Below are 13,010 nucleotides of genomic sequence, written 5' to 3'. Positions count from 1 at the left end.
ACTTCTTTTTCCGTCTGTTTTTGCTTTTAGGAAGCTTTAATTTTCGAGTACTAGCAATAGTGTTCCATAGATTTCGTGTTTGTTTTGAATACAATCCAGAGGCAGTTAGTGCTTATTTTCATTGTTTCCAACAAGAAGTGTCTAATAACCACAGTTTAGTCAGCTATAAGGCGCCTTTAGTGAATTCGCAGTCTAGTTAAAAGTTGATTACCTAACTCTCTACAGTAAATTGTTGATTTATTAGGATGAATAGGATGTGTGACTGCTGTGTATGGGCGCAGGAGGAGCTGGCCACTGTTCGCGAACAGCTGAACGTACTGATGGCCGCGGTCAGCCGTCTTCAGGCCGCTGCCTCGGAGTGTAGCGGCAGAGGGGAGTCTGATGCGTCGCTTGGTACACCCCAGGTGTTGCGTGCTTCACCCACTGTCCCTGCTGTCGAGACATCTTCGCGGGTACCGGGCGCGGTTGGGCCACCCTCTCCCCAAGGGGAGTGGCGGGTAGAACATGCATTGATACGAGAAAATGGTGCATTGATAATAGCTATGCACTAGCCGAAATCTAGATATGCCGAATAAAACCTGCAAGAAAAGGACGGCTGATTGCTGTGCTCTATCATTTGATCTCTACTCTGCCGGCCGGGGTGGCCGAGCGGTTCTAGGCGCTACAGTCTGGAACCGCGCGACCGCTACGGTCGCAGGTTCGAATCCTGCTTCGGGCATGGACGTGTGTGATGTCCTTAGGTTAGTTAGGTTTAAGTAGTTATAACTTCTAGGGGACTGATGACTACAGCAGTTAAGTCCCATAGTGCTCAGAGCCATTTCAACCATTTGATCTCTACTCTACACTGCACATATAGTGTTCCTGCTTATAGCTTCCCATATTTCTGATGACGTCACGCCGTTTCGACAGCAACCTGCGCGGGAATCCAATATGGTATGCCATAGTTCGCACACACGTGGCACGTTTGTCTATGAACTGTCTGTGCGATATTGAGATATTGGAAGGTCGCAAGATCCGTCCCCGACAGAACCTTTGTGGGATCGGCTCGGACGTCAACCTTGTCCCAGTGCCAGTAGTATCCAGGATATCAAGGACCAGTTGTGTGCCAGCTTGCCTCGGGAGCGGATACAAGGGCTCCGTGACGATGCAGCGTCATACAGGTAAGTAAGTGGTCTCAAACTGCCAAGTTTTTGTAACTTTGACTCGACTTTGTAGTCAAGGCAATAAAATCACACACCTTCTCAGCTAGTGAAGTTTCATTTCGTTTTCTCGTCCCCTTCTGTATGCCTCACTTTCTTTTTCAGGGAGTGCATGCCAGGATCAAACCAGCAGATTAAATACGGATGTTTGCCAACATATACAAAATACTCCACTCCTCGATAATCTGCTCAAAGGGACCTCGCAAAAGTTTCGTATAATCCTCCAAAGAACGCAGAAGTCAGAAATGCCCCAATCAGCCCCTTGAATTGCAGCCAAGGCAGATATACACTGTGTGATCAAAAGTATCCGAACACCCCCAAAAACATACGTTTTTCATATTAGGTGCATTTTGCTGCCACCTACAGCCAGGTAATCCATATCAGCGACCTCAGCAGTCGTTAGACATCGTGAGAGAGCGGAATGGGGCGCTCCGCTGAACTCACGGACTTCGAACGTGGTCAGGTGATTGGGTATCACTTGTATCACAAGTCTGTACGAGATTTCCACACTCCTAAACATTCTTAGGCGACCTGGTCTGTTGACTGACAGAGACTGCCGACTGTTGAAGAGGATCGTAATGTGTAATTGGCAGACATCTATCCAGACCATCACACAGGAATTCCAAACTGCATCAGGATCCACTGCAAATACTATGACAGTTAGGCAGGAGATGAGAAAACTTGGATTTCAGGGTCGAGTGGCTGCTCATAAGCCACACATCACGCCGGTAAATGCCAAACGACTCCTCGCTTGGTGTAAGGAGCGTAAACATTGCGCGATTGAACAGTGAAAAAACGTTGTGTGACTGTCGAATCACGGTACACGGCGATCCGATGACAGGGTGTGGGTATGGCGAATGGCCGGTGAACGTCATCTGACAGTTATTTGTGCCAACAGTAAAAATCGGAGGCGGTGGTGTTATGGTGTGGTCGTGTTTTTCAAGGAGCAGGCTTGCATCCCTTGCTGTATTGCGTGGCACTATCACAGCACAGGCCTAAATTGATGTTTTAAGCACCTTCTTGCTTCCCACAGTTGAAGAGCAATTCGGGGATGGCCACTGCATCTTTCAACTCGATCAAGCACCTGTTCATAATCCACTGCCTTTGGCGCAGTGGCTACTCGACAATAACATCCCTGTAATGGACTGGCCTGCACAGAGACCTGACCTAAATCCTATAGAACACCTTTGGGTTGTTGTGGAACGCCGACTTCGATACCTACCCTCAGTGCAGGACTCCGTGAAGAATGGGCTGCCATTCCCCCCGAAACCTTCCAGCACCTGACTGAACGTATGCCTGCGAGAGTGGAAGCTGTCGTCAAGGCTAAGGGTAGGCCAACACCGATGGAGGGCACCACGAACTTGTAAGTCATTTTCAGCCGGGTGTACGGATACTTTTGTTCCCATAGTGCACATCATCCGGCTGCAAGTCAGCAAGTTATGCCGCGCTCAGTACGAATAATCAACAAGCAGTCATAACCCATTTCCCCCTTATAATGCAAAGATGTTAGATGTAGCTTACATTCCATTGTCACCATGCAGAGCAACAATGATGAAACTGATATTTCAGTGTCTGCCTCTCTGGTCAGTAGACCTCCTGATTATTCAGATCTGCCACAACTGCGCTGGACTCTAACTTGGATTTCGAGCTCCTTGCGACTGGCTGCAGTTTATGTTCCAACTCTAGAAATTTCTACATAGCAACGGCGCAATGATTACCAGGAAATACAGCGTAATTCTAAATAAAACAGCTAAAGTCAGTTTCAGATGTTGACAGAAGGGTCTCATAGAGCTGACCTTTGTGAAGACAAGTGCGCAACGATGTTGCCAGTGAAGCCTAAACAATTACGCTTCCCCTGAGTACCCGCCATCCGTCTTCAGTTGAAGCTTTGCCAGGTGTCAAGTCAGCAATGTTCCGCAAGTCATGTGATGGCGCAATCTGCTTGTTTAGTAGAACAAACACGTTGATGTGACGTTGGCCTGTCACTCGACTATCATGTTGTGTATGCGTGTAGCGCTTTTTATGAGTCTGTAGTCATCGGACGTTAAGAGTTTACTTAGCCCTGAGGAATGCAGCCCACATTAAAACAGAAGTTAGCTCTTTACTCACTATTGCTTAAGGTCGCAAGATATTTTATTGTGGCTATAACTGTGATCTGGAACGTAGTTCGAAATAATATCACTGACTTTCGCGGACGTCTTACTTACTAATGCAAACCTTCGCTCTGCCATTTGCGATGTTTACAGCGCCATTGGATAGTTGACTATAGGTTGTCAGGACGCAGGTTATTGAACTGTTCGTGTGTTGTTTGTCGAGATGCAGGATATCAAACAGTTCGTTCAAATTTTAACTACGCTAGGTCTGTGTAGTTCGTGTATGATCCTTGTTCTGTCAATCTTAGCCAAATTTGTCATAAAATAGATTTTGATGTTATCCCTTGAGTGTCATTTTGTGATTCTTAGGATGACAATCCTATTACCAAAATTTTATTCTAAAATCCATAACTCGTATAGTCAAAATCAGTGACGGCTCGTGTAAAATTTTACCGAGGTGCTACTGCGTGGTGGCATTTGACTTACAACGGTAGTATTCATAACTAATTTGAATATATTAATTATATTATATACACTGAACTGTTTAAATATATTTACACTTTATAATAAATGCTCTAAAATAGCGAAGAATAAAATCAAACGAAAAAAAGTTGGGAACAGGGGAATCGAATCCTTGTAAATGTCAATCTGTGTGCTAGATCACTTTTCTTTTTTAAATCTCATTTTGTTCGTTTTCGTTTGTTGCATCTGCTCGTCGCAAGACACCGGTTTCAGATCGTCGTTGATCCATTAACTCAGTTTTTTTGTTACAGAGGGCAGCTAACCCTCTGACCGGAGATCACTCGACCACGGCTCTTCAAAAAATCCCTCATACTCAACACGTAGCTCTTTAGAGAGCGTTTTACCTTCTCCTGCGGCCCATTCAGGCGAAATATTCTAGGAACTTAAAAGGTGATTCAACGTACATCTACTCACATAGTTTTGTTTGATCTGTGTTCTCTATCAAAGGAATCAGTGGCCTTTTGGAAATCAACAAAGGTCTTTTTAATTCAGTAATATGTGGCAAATGACTGACGTCAAATAGCATGGTTCTTCAGAATATGATCCGCCCTTCTTGAAACCACCTTGATATTCACCTAAATTACTCTCCAGTATTATCTCTGTTCTATTTAGTACAGTCTTGGAAAGTATGTTATATACAAGTAGTTGCAAAGAAATTCCACTGAAGTTGTTAATATCGTGTTTATTTCCTTTTTTGTGTAGTGGATATATCAAGGCCACTTTCTACTCTCCTGGGAGCTTTTCTCTTTATAAAGTCTTCTCCATTGGCTTTATAAGGTATTAACGACTTCTTTAATTTCTCTGATAGTTGTGGCTAAATGTTCTGCTAGATTTACGTGAGTGTTGAGTGTCCAAGCTTAGATTAGTTCTGGACAATTAAGAAGCTGATCAAAATATTTTGAAGTGTTTCGAAACTTTCAGTGTTATGAAAGCCAAATCAGTGTGCCTCATCCCTCACCCCTCTGTTACATTTACACTGAAGTAGATCTACCTAACTGCTTAAATCGCATTTTCGCTTCCAAGGATCTACTGGAAAAGGCCTCTTTAGCAGATCATTTACAAAAAATACTTTCATTCTAACCTTCCTCAAATACTCAGTTTCTTATCACTCTATAGCGTATAGCCCTTTGACTTACAAGGTTAGTAATCATAATTAAATTGAATATATTAATTTTATGTATATAAACTGAACTGTTTAAATAGATTCAAATTTTATAATTAATAGTTTAACGTTGTGAGGTATAAAATAAAATAAAAAACAAATGTCGGTAACAGCAGGGATCGAACCTGAATTGCCAGTCAATGCGCCAGCCCACCTTATTTATTTTTTTATCAAACACTCTATCCTCTTTCGTTTTTTCTTTGTTGAGCTATAAATTCGATTTTTTTTCGGCCCGTGGATAGGAAAGGGAAACTACAAAGAAAAGATTTACTTGTCAGCGCCACTTGTGTCCTAACAAAGAAAGAAACTGCACTTCTTCAGGCGTTGGCGCCTATCTACGCCTATCCCAAAGCAACTAACGTATTATTAAAAGGATGTAGGAAAGGAATAAAGGAAAGGGGAAGAACATATAGAGTAACGATGAAAATGAAAGTAGTTGTGTAGGGGCTTTTGTTTTTCTTCTTTAATTTGTTTTATATCTTTTATGTTTGTTTTTTCTTTTTTTGGTGTTATTGATTTTTTGTACTTTCTCGTTTTATATATTTATTTTAATTATTCTATATACCAGAATTTCCGGAGTCGCTAGCACCTTCGCATTGACGGAACATCCAAACGTGTCCTCCACAAATTTTTTTTGGAGATTCCGTTCATAGTGCATTCAGAGAATCATGTCGGCAAAATAAGCATCAGCATCTCGTGGCTTGGGCATTCCAGCTGGAAGAAGGGTCATGAAAGGCGCTCCATAGAAAACTGGAAAAGAACTGCTTGTATCTGGGGTTGCGAACAAGTGCAAAATGTCGATCGTTAAAGTACGAAATTCAGAAGGATCTAGGTTGCAGTAGATACTGGGAGATGAAGCAGCTTGCACAGGATAGAGCAACATGGAGAGCTGCATCAAACCAGTCTCTGGCCTGAAGACCACAACAACAAGGTACGTCCAATAACCCAGTTCTGATTTCTCGTCGGGGTCGCGTATCCAGTTAACAGCGTTAGTTTTCGTTGCGAAGTAATGAATCACATCTGGGAATAAAAGCGTCTGGAAAGTGATCTGAACAGGTGTCTGTCCGGTAAGGAAAACAAAGATATGCTGCGGGAGCCTCCAGACGTCATGAGAATTGGTGAGCGTCTGTGTCGTCTACACCACACTGAACACGGAGGGGTGCGTCTGAGAGGTGGATGCTGTGCAGACAAGACTGGTTGACCTGTTTCGCATTGACGGTGATACACTTCTTCAATCTCTTCATCATCTGCGGAGCTAGTTGGCATATAAACTTGTACTACTGTGGTAGGCATGGGCTTCGTGTCTATCTTGGTTACTATAATGCGTTCGATATGCTGTTCGTAGTAGCTTATCCGAGCTCCTATTTTTTATTCATTATTAAACCTACTCCTGCATTACCCCTATTTGTTTTTGTATTTATAACCCTGTGTTCACCTGACCAGAAGTCTTGTTCCTTCTGCCACCGAACTTCACTAATTCCCACTATACCTAACTTTAACCTTCCTTTTTTAAATTTTCTAACCTACCTGCCCGATTAAGGGATCTGACATTCCACACTCCGATTTGTAGAACGCCAGTTTTCTTTCTACTGATAACAACGTCCTCCTGAGTAGTCCCCGCCCGGAGATCCGAATGGGGAACTGTTGTACCTACGGAATATTGTACTCAAGAGGACACCATCATCATTTAACCATACTGTAAAGCTGCATGCCCTTGGGAAAAATTACGGCTGTAGTTTCCCCTTGCTTTCAGCCGTTCGCAGTACCAGCACAGCAAGGCCGTTTTGGTTAATGTTACAATGCCAGATCAGTCAATTATCCAGACTGTTGTCCCTGCAACTACTGAAGAGGCTGCTGCCCCTCTTCAGGAACCACACGTTTGTCTGGCCTCTCAAGAGACACCTCTCCGTTGTGGTTGCACCTACGCTACAGCTATCTGGATCGCTGAGGCACGCAAGCCTCCCCACCAACGGCAAGGTCCATGGTTCATGGGACATCAACATTTTTTTCTAAACCAGCGACCTAAGGATCATTTTTGTCATTTAAGGAACTGACCCTGCAGAGAATCACAAAGAAATACTAACAATGAAGATCGACTGGATGACTACCAAAGCTAACTATTACTATTTTTTGGTTGACATTTTATTCGCATAATGTGATTGAAGTTTTGGATTGTTGTGAGCCAAGCAAGAGGTACACAACAAATAGCGCAAGAGACCGCCATCACACAGGCACTGTCTCTCAGCTCTGTACAGTGGCCTCCAATGCGTCGTATACGTCCGCCAATAGTGTGGACAGCTGCCATAGGGAGTGCTGTCAGCTGCTGACTACATTGTACTGGAAGACAAGGAAATCCTTCTGCTGACAGGCACCAAAAGATGATGCACGGCAGACACTCAGACAGCTACAAGCCAGCCATTAGACAGTCGTTTCGCACCACTCTTAATTGGATCTTCTGTCTCTCTTGTTAATCCTACTTGTAAAGGGTCCCAGACTGATGAACAATTGTCAGAAATCAGGCTTAAAAGTGTTTTGTAAGCCATATCTTTCATGGATGAATTACATTTCCTTAAGGTTCCCCCCAGTTTATCGCAGCCTTGCATCTATTATAATTTGTTTTGTATCAGCATTCCTTTTAGGACGCACCCTAAGATTAGCCCTAGATATTTTACGATTGTTACTGTTTCCAGTTATTTGTCGAACAATGATGGATCTCTTCGCTTTTTGTAGTCAATACGCGTAGTGACTTCAGACACGTACCAAATGTAATTCTTTCTGAGTGATAGTAAATTTTAAAACTTTTCCGACGACCGTGCACCACTTTGTGTACACCACTACTTCTTTGTATTTATTAGTTATTTATAAGTTTGCAGATTCGTGGTTTTCAGAAAAAATAGCCTAACGTACTAACACTTCTTGACAGAAATTTGAAATTCGTCATAATGCAATTATTGATTTCCACATTGCGTACACAACCAGCGATTATGCTTAATAGGGCGCTCACCTCAACAGACTGAAGCTCTGAGTGTAGCGCTAAAAACGAGACTTAAATTAAATTTTTTCACCTTCAATGAACTTCGTCAGTTTCTTAGTTGAGTGCAGTGAACTATCGTGCACTTGCTTTCGAATGAAGTTTACACTCTTCTTTAAAAACACTTATTCCTCAGTCACGACCATAGTCCGTCGATCTATTCCAAGAACCCCAAATGTTTCTTTCCTCTTTCTGTATTGCTCAAAAATTAAATCTCCTTTCAGCACAAAGATTCGAGGATCAGACCTTCCTAAAACTAACCCAACATAAAGTAAAATTCTTGATGTATGATTCAAAAGATAAGCAAAACTTGTAAGGTGTCAGGCAAACCCAACACCTTCCATGAAAACCCTGACATTACAGCACATCCGACAGTGTCACATAGCTCCGAATAAATCCTGACATTAAATTAACCAAAGTAGTACAATCAACGAGTGAGCAAATGGAATACCACAGACTAATACAAGAACGCCTAAATGCAGGTCATACCTTCCCACCGTGAAACAGACGCACTTCCGAGGGAAGAAACGAGAACAGAAGCCGAGAGCAGAACTATGTTAAGCTAGAAGGCCCTACAATAAGGGACGGACATCCACATCACCGACTGACCGCCAGGACCACCCCCCAGCCCATGTTAAAAGATAGAGCCCTCCAGAAGAACAGTGTAGATCTTACGATAACACTAAAAGGGCCACACCAGCTGCAAGTTTTAGCGTGAGACTTTTTTGCGTCTATGTTACGTTGCAAATGTTAAAAACATTGCCCCACCACGAAAAGTATAACGTTTCTCATTGGATAGACAGAATTTTTGTGGGCGGAGCTTAAGGTTAACATTGAGACCCTGATTGGTCAGATGAAAACACAGCCAGATAATTTTTTTTTAAACCAACTTCGGTAAATTGTAGTAAGGAGAAGTTAGGAGAGTTGCTTCCGAGACGGCGAGGTGAGCGGAGCTGTGCTGCCCGCCGCCCCCTGACGAACACCAACAAGGTAATGAACACACGCGATGCCGCATAACAGCGCATAAAGCTTCAATCAGAACTGCAGAAGTCTCATCTGTTACACCCCCTTTTTGCGTAATACTAGTGTCGATCGTCAATTAAAGCTCGTGGTATTCACAATTGCTACGTAAGTTAAAATCTGAAACGCAATGATTTTTCTGTTATATAATGATTGAGAAGCCACATCAGCCACTGTAATTTACGACAAGTTAAATAAGTAATTAACGATAATTGAGGGCCACTGTAGACCATTTTCATAGTTTTCTCTTTTGTGAAACTTAATTTAAACCTAGATTATAGATGTGATATGGCATAGGTCATCCTTCGATCCATTATAGAATTTGGAAAACTTGGAAACCGATTCAGGGAATATTCATTCACATTTTTGTTGAACGCAGTTGGTTTTTATCATCCTGTATTAAAGTATTTCTTTTTATCAATAGTGCAATTTATAAAAAATGTTTTGTGAGTAGAATAAAATTTCCAATGGTAAACTTAACTGCTTTTTCGACGTTATTTTACAAGCTAACAAAAAATAGGAAATCCTTGAAACCCTTCCACTAAATTTAGTTAGTATTAAGATTCTTTTACAGAGAGTGCAGTGGAGCTGACGCTGAAATCATTATTTAATTATATCATCGCTAGTGTCACTGAACTCTTCTGAACTCTACATGTCATGTGTGGTCTGGCGTCTCCTTACCAGCAACAGGTCCCAGGTTCAAACTAGTCAATTCCCTAAAAAACACGCTCAGAGCGTCATTGCGTGAAAGTGGTAGGGAGACACGACTTAGAACAAACAGACACCATGCAGAATGTTATAGAATGGCGACCCTGCCACGATGGTAAAATACCATGATTGAAGGTCGACCACATGCCCAACTAGATCAGAAAAATATCCCGTTAAAAAATTTTCGTAATAAAATTTTTTTTAAAGGCATAAATAGTTGAAAACAGTAGCTGCAGCCATGGATAGTAAGAAAGTATTCAATAGAAAGTGAGACATTCTAGCAGAGACAATAGCATAATCAAGTTATGAATTTTAATATTGTTAGAATTAAATTTTGTCTCCAATGCAAGCGCACAGGTGGCGGATACAACGATGACAAGTTGGTTCTGACCCAACAAGTAAGTGAATGGATTGTCAGTCTTGGGTATAATAAGTGTCAAGTCGTGTGAACAAAAAGTTTATGAAACGCGTGAGATCGTATGAGCGCATGTTCACGCGAAGTAGGACGCGTGAATTGCTTTTAAAACAGAAAATAGGGGATTCGGAAAGATTAGCAATGGCTGATCGAGACATTGACCGAATTGAGGTAGAGACCCAGCATGAAGACGGACAGAGCATAGAGGACAGTACAACAGACGATAACGAGGATAATGTACCGACCACAGTGTCGTTCATCCAACCAAGAAAATCCAAAACAAATAGTTTTTTAGTTTTATATTAAATAGTTACTACAGTAAAAAATAAATTCTTCTTCTTCAGTTACCTCAATCCACTGCTGGATATAGTGTAACCTCACCACAAAAATAAAATATAATAACCTTCCAACAGTAAAAAAATATTATATATCATTCAGATTTAGCGTAACCTACCAACAGAAAAATATAATTAAATCTCATTAGTGTAACCTCCCAACAGAAAAAATATAATAACATTTACATTCAGCCTAACCTCCCAATAAAAAATTCCGTAACCTACCAATAATTCAATGACTAACCTCTCAATAAAATTGTGGCTCACTTATAACCTTTCAATAATTGACTGTGAATTTAAACTGGTAAATTTTGGGCGTCAGCAGCGATCAGTCAGGGCCCTTAAAGATCATTCTGAATAAAAATGAAAATTCTTGCCTCAGTTAAGTCGCCGGATAACGCATATATATCTGCTCCTATAAGAAATTTTTCTGGCACAGCCCAGTGCGATGCTGACCGATAGATTTGTCATGTATAAAAAGAACTGATTTTTCTTTGCCATAATCGGGATGACCATGGTTTGGAGAAATTAGCAAATTCTTTAAATTGAGATGAATAATTGTCAAAAGTTAATTTGTCAAAAGTTAATTTTTATAAGAAAGATTATTATTAAGAGATTTTTTAACAACATTTACATGGGACTTGATATAACAATAGTACATATGCGCGAGGCTGTTTTTACCTTATACTACATCGCTCAGGCCCCGCCATTGCTCCACACGACCGGCCCAGCCAACTCCATACACACGACTGCTAGCTACTACTTACTCATACTGCTACAGACACTGCTCTTACTGCATACAACATTGCTCTCTGGTCTGAGATTCTCTTATAGCTTACATATCTCAGGCGGTGCGTGAGCAATCCATCGAAATTACATCTGCTCGAGTACGCTAGCAACAAATTCTTTAATCATGGACCTCTTACAACAGGTCTGTTCCATATGTTTCTACTGTCTTCGATTATCAGCCGTCTGGTATCATCGTGTTCCAGCCACCAGTTTCCCGTCACCAATCCATCTCCATTTGGGTATTCCAAGCCTCTCTAGTGCTCCCACAGTCTCCAGTGAACAATTCGATGATTCCATTTCCTGTGATCTTGTCGAGCTACGTGTCCGACCCATTGCCACTTCAGTCTTGCGAGTATCTCTAAGGCTTTTGTTATCTTTGTTCTCCTTGTAATGTCCTCTTATCGATACGTATCCCTGAGGCTGACTCCTAGGATCTGTCACACCAGGGCCCGTTGTGTGCGCTTTAGGTTACAATCACCGGCCCTAGTAAGAGCCATAGTTTTCAAACCATAGGTTGTTACTGGTAGTAAGCACCTAGACGAATTGGTGCAGTTTGATGATTTTACCCCAGTTCTGTTTTGTGGCCAAGGCAGATATATTCATCTACAGCTTCTATAGACTGCTTTCCGACTGCAAGTGGTTGGTTGTCTGAGCTTAGTATTTTTGTTTTATCGATGTTTATTTCCAAGCCAATCTTTGCAGAGGAAAGTTTTAGTTTTTGGATCACGCTCTTTAATTCTTCAAAATCTTCAGTTATGAGCACAGCATCATCCTCTAAGTGCAGGTGCTTCAGCTTTGAGTCACTGAGTTTTATTCTTTATTCCAGTCTAGTAATTCGATACATGTTCCAACGCGGGGGTGAACAGTTTCGAAGAGACGGTGTCACCTTGACACACTTTATATGCCTTGAATTTATCCTGGAATTTCCAAGGGTCTTTATCATTGTCCAGTCTCCACGGAGTAGAAAGCTTTCTATAATCTACAGAGGCCAGATGAATCCTGATTTTATATTCAGTTGTTTTTTCAAGGAGGAGGCGAATAATCTGGATGTGATCCATTGTCGAAAAACCTTTTCGAAATCCCACTTGCTCAAAGGGTAGATAAGCATCCAATTTTCTTTTGACGAGGAGTGTTAGGAGTTTGTAAACATGTGGTAACAAACTAACCAGACAATAGTTCCTCAAGTTTTCCTTCCTTATCGCCATTTTTGGAGAGTAGAACCATTTCAGCATTTTTATCATTTTTCTGGTATTCTTCCACATTGGCTGCATTTTTTTGATTAGTATCCTCACAGTTTCCAGCATGTTACTTCCACCTAGTTTCAGAATTTAATTTAATCGTATTCTGCCCAGGAGCCTTTTTGTTATTTAGTTGTTTAATTTCATTTTCAACTTCAGAAGTGATTACCTCCAGTGCTTCTCCCTGTGCATCATCCATGGGTACTTGTATAAAACATATTATATAGGTTAACTTAACAATATATCATGGGGAAAGAAAAATCCGTAGTGGTACAGTGTAAATTCTGCGTCGTTACTTACGTTGCATTTATTTACGTTTAGGACCAGCCGGCAGTTTCTTCACCAAACATTGATCCCCCACAAGCCTTTGTGCACTTGGTTACAGTGTTCTGGAACTGCAACCTTTCTATAGAAACAGTATCGTCTGCCAACAGCCTCACGGAGCTTCCAGCGTTATGCACTAGGTCATTAATATATATTGTAAACGGTTAATGGCCA

Source organism: Schistocerca serialis, chromosome 2 (assembly GCF_023864345.2).
Source record: "Schistocerca serialis cubense isolate TAMUIC-IGC-003099 chromosome 2, iqSchSeri2.2, whole genome shotgun sequence".
Lineage (NCBI taxonomy): Eukaryota > Metazoa > Arthropoda > Insecta > Orthoptera > Acrididae > Schistocerca > Schistocerca serialis.
Note: the sequence above shows the minus strand (reverse complement) of the source record.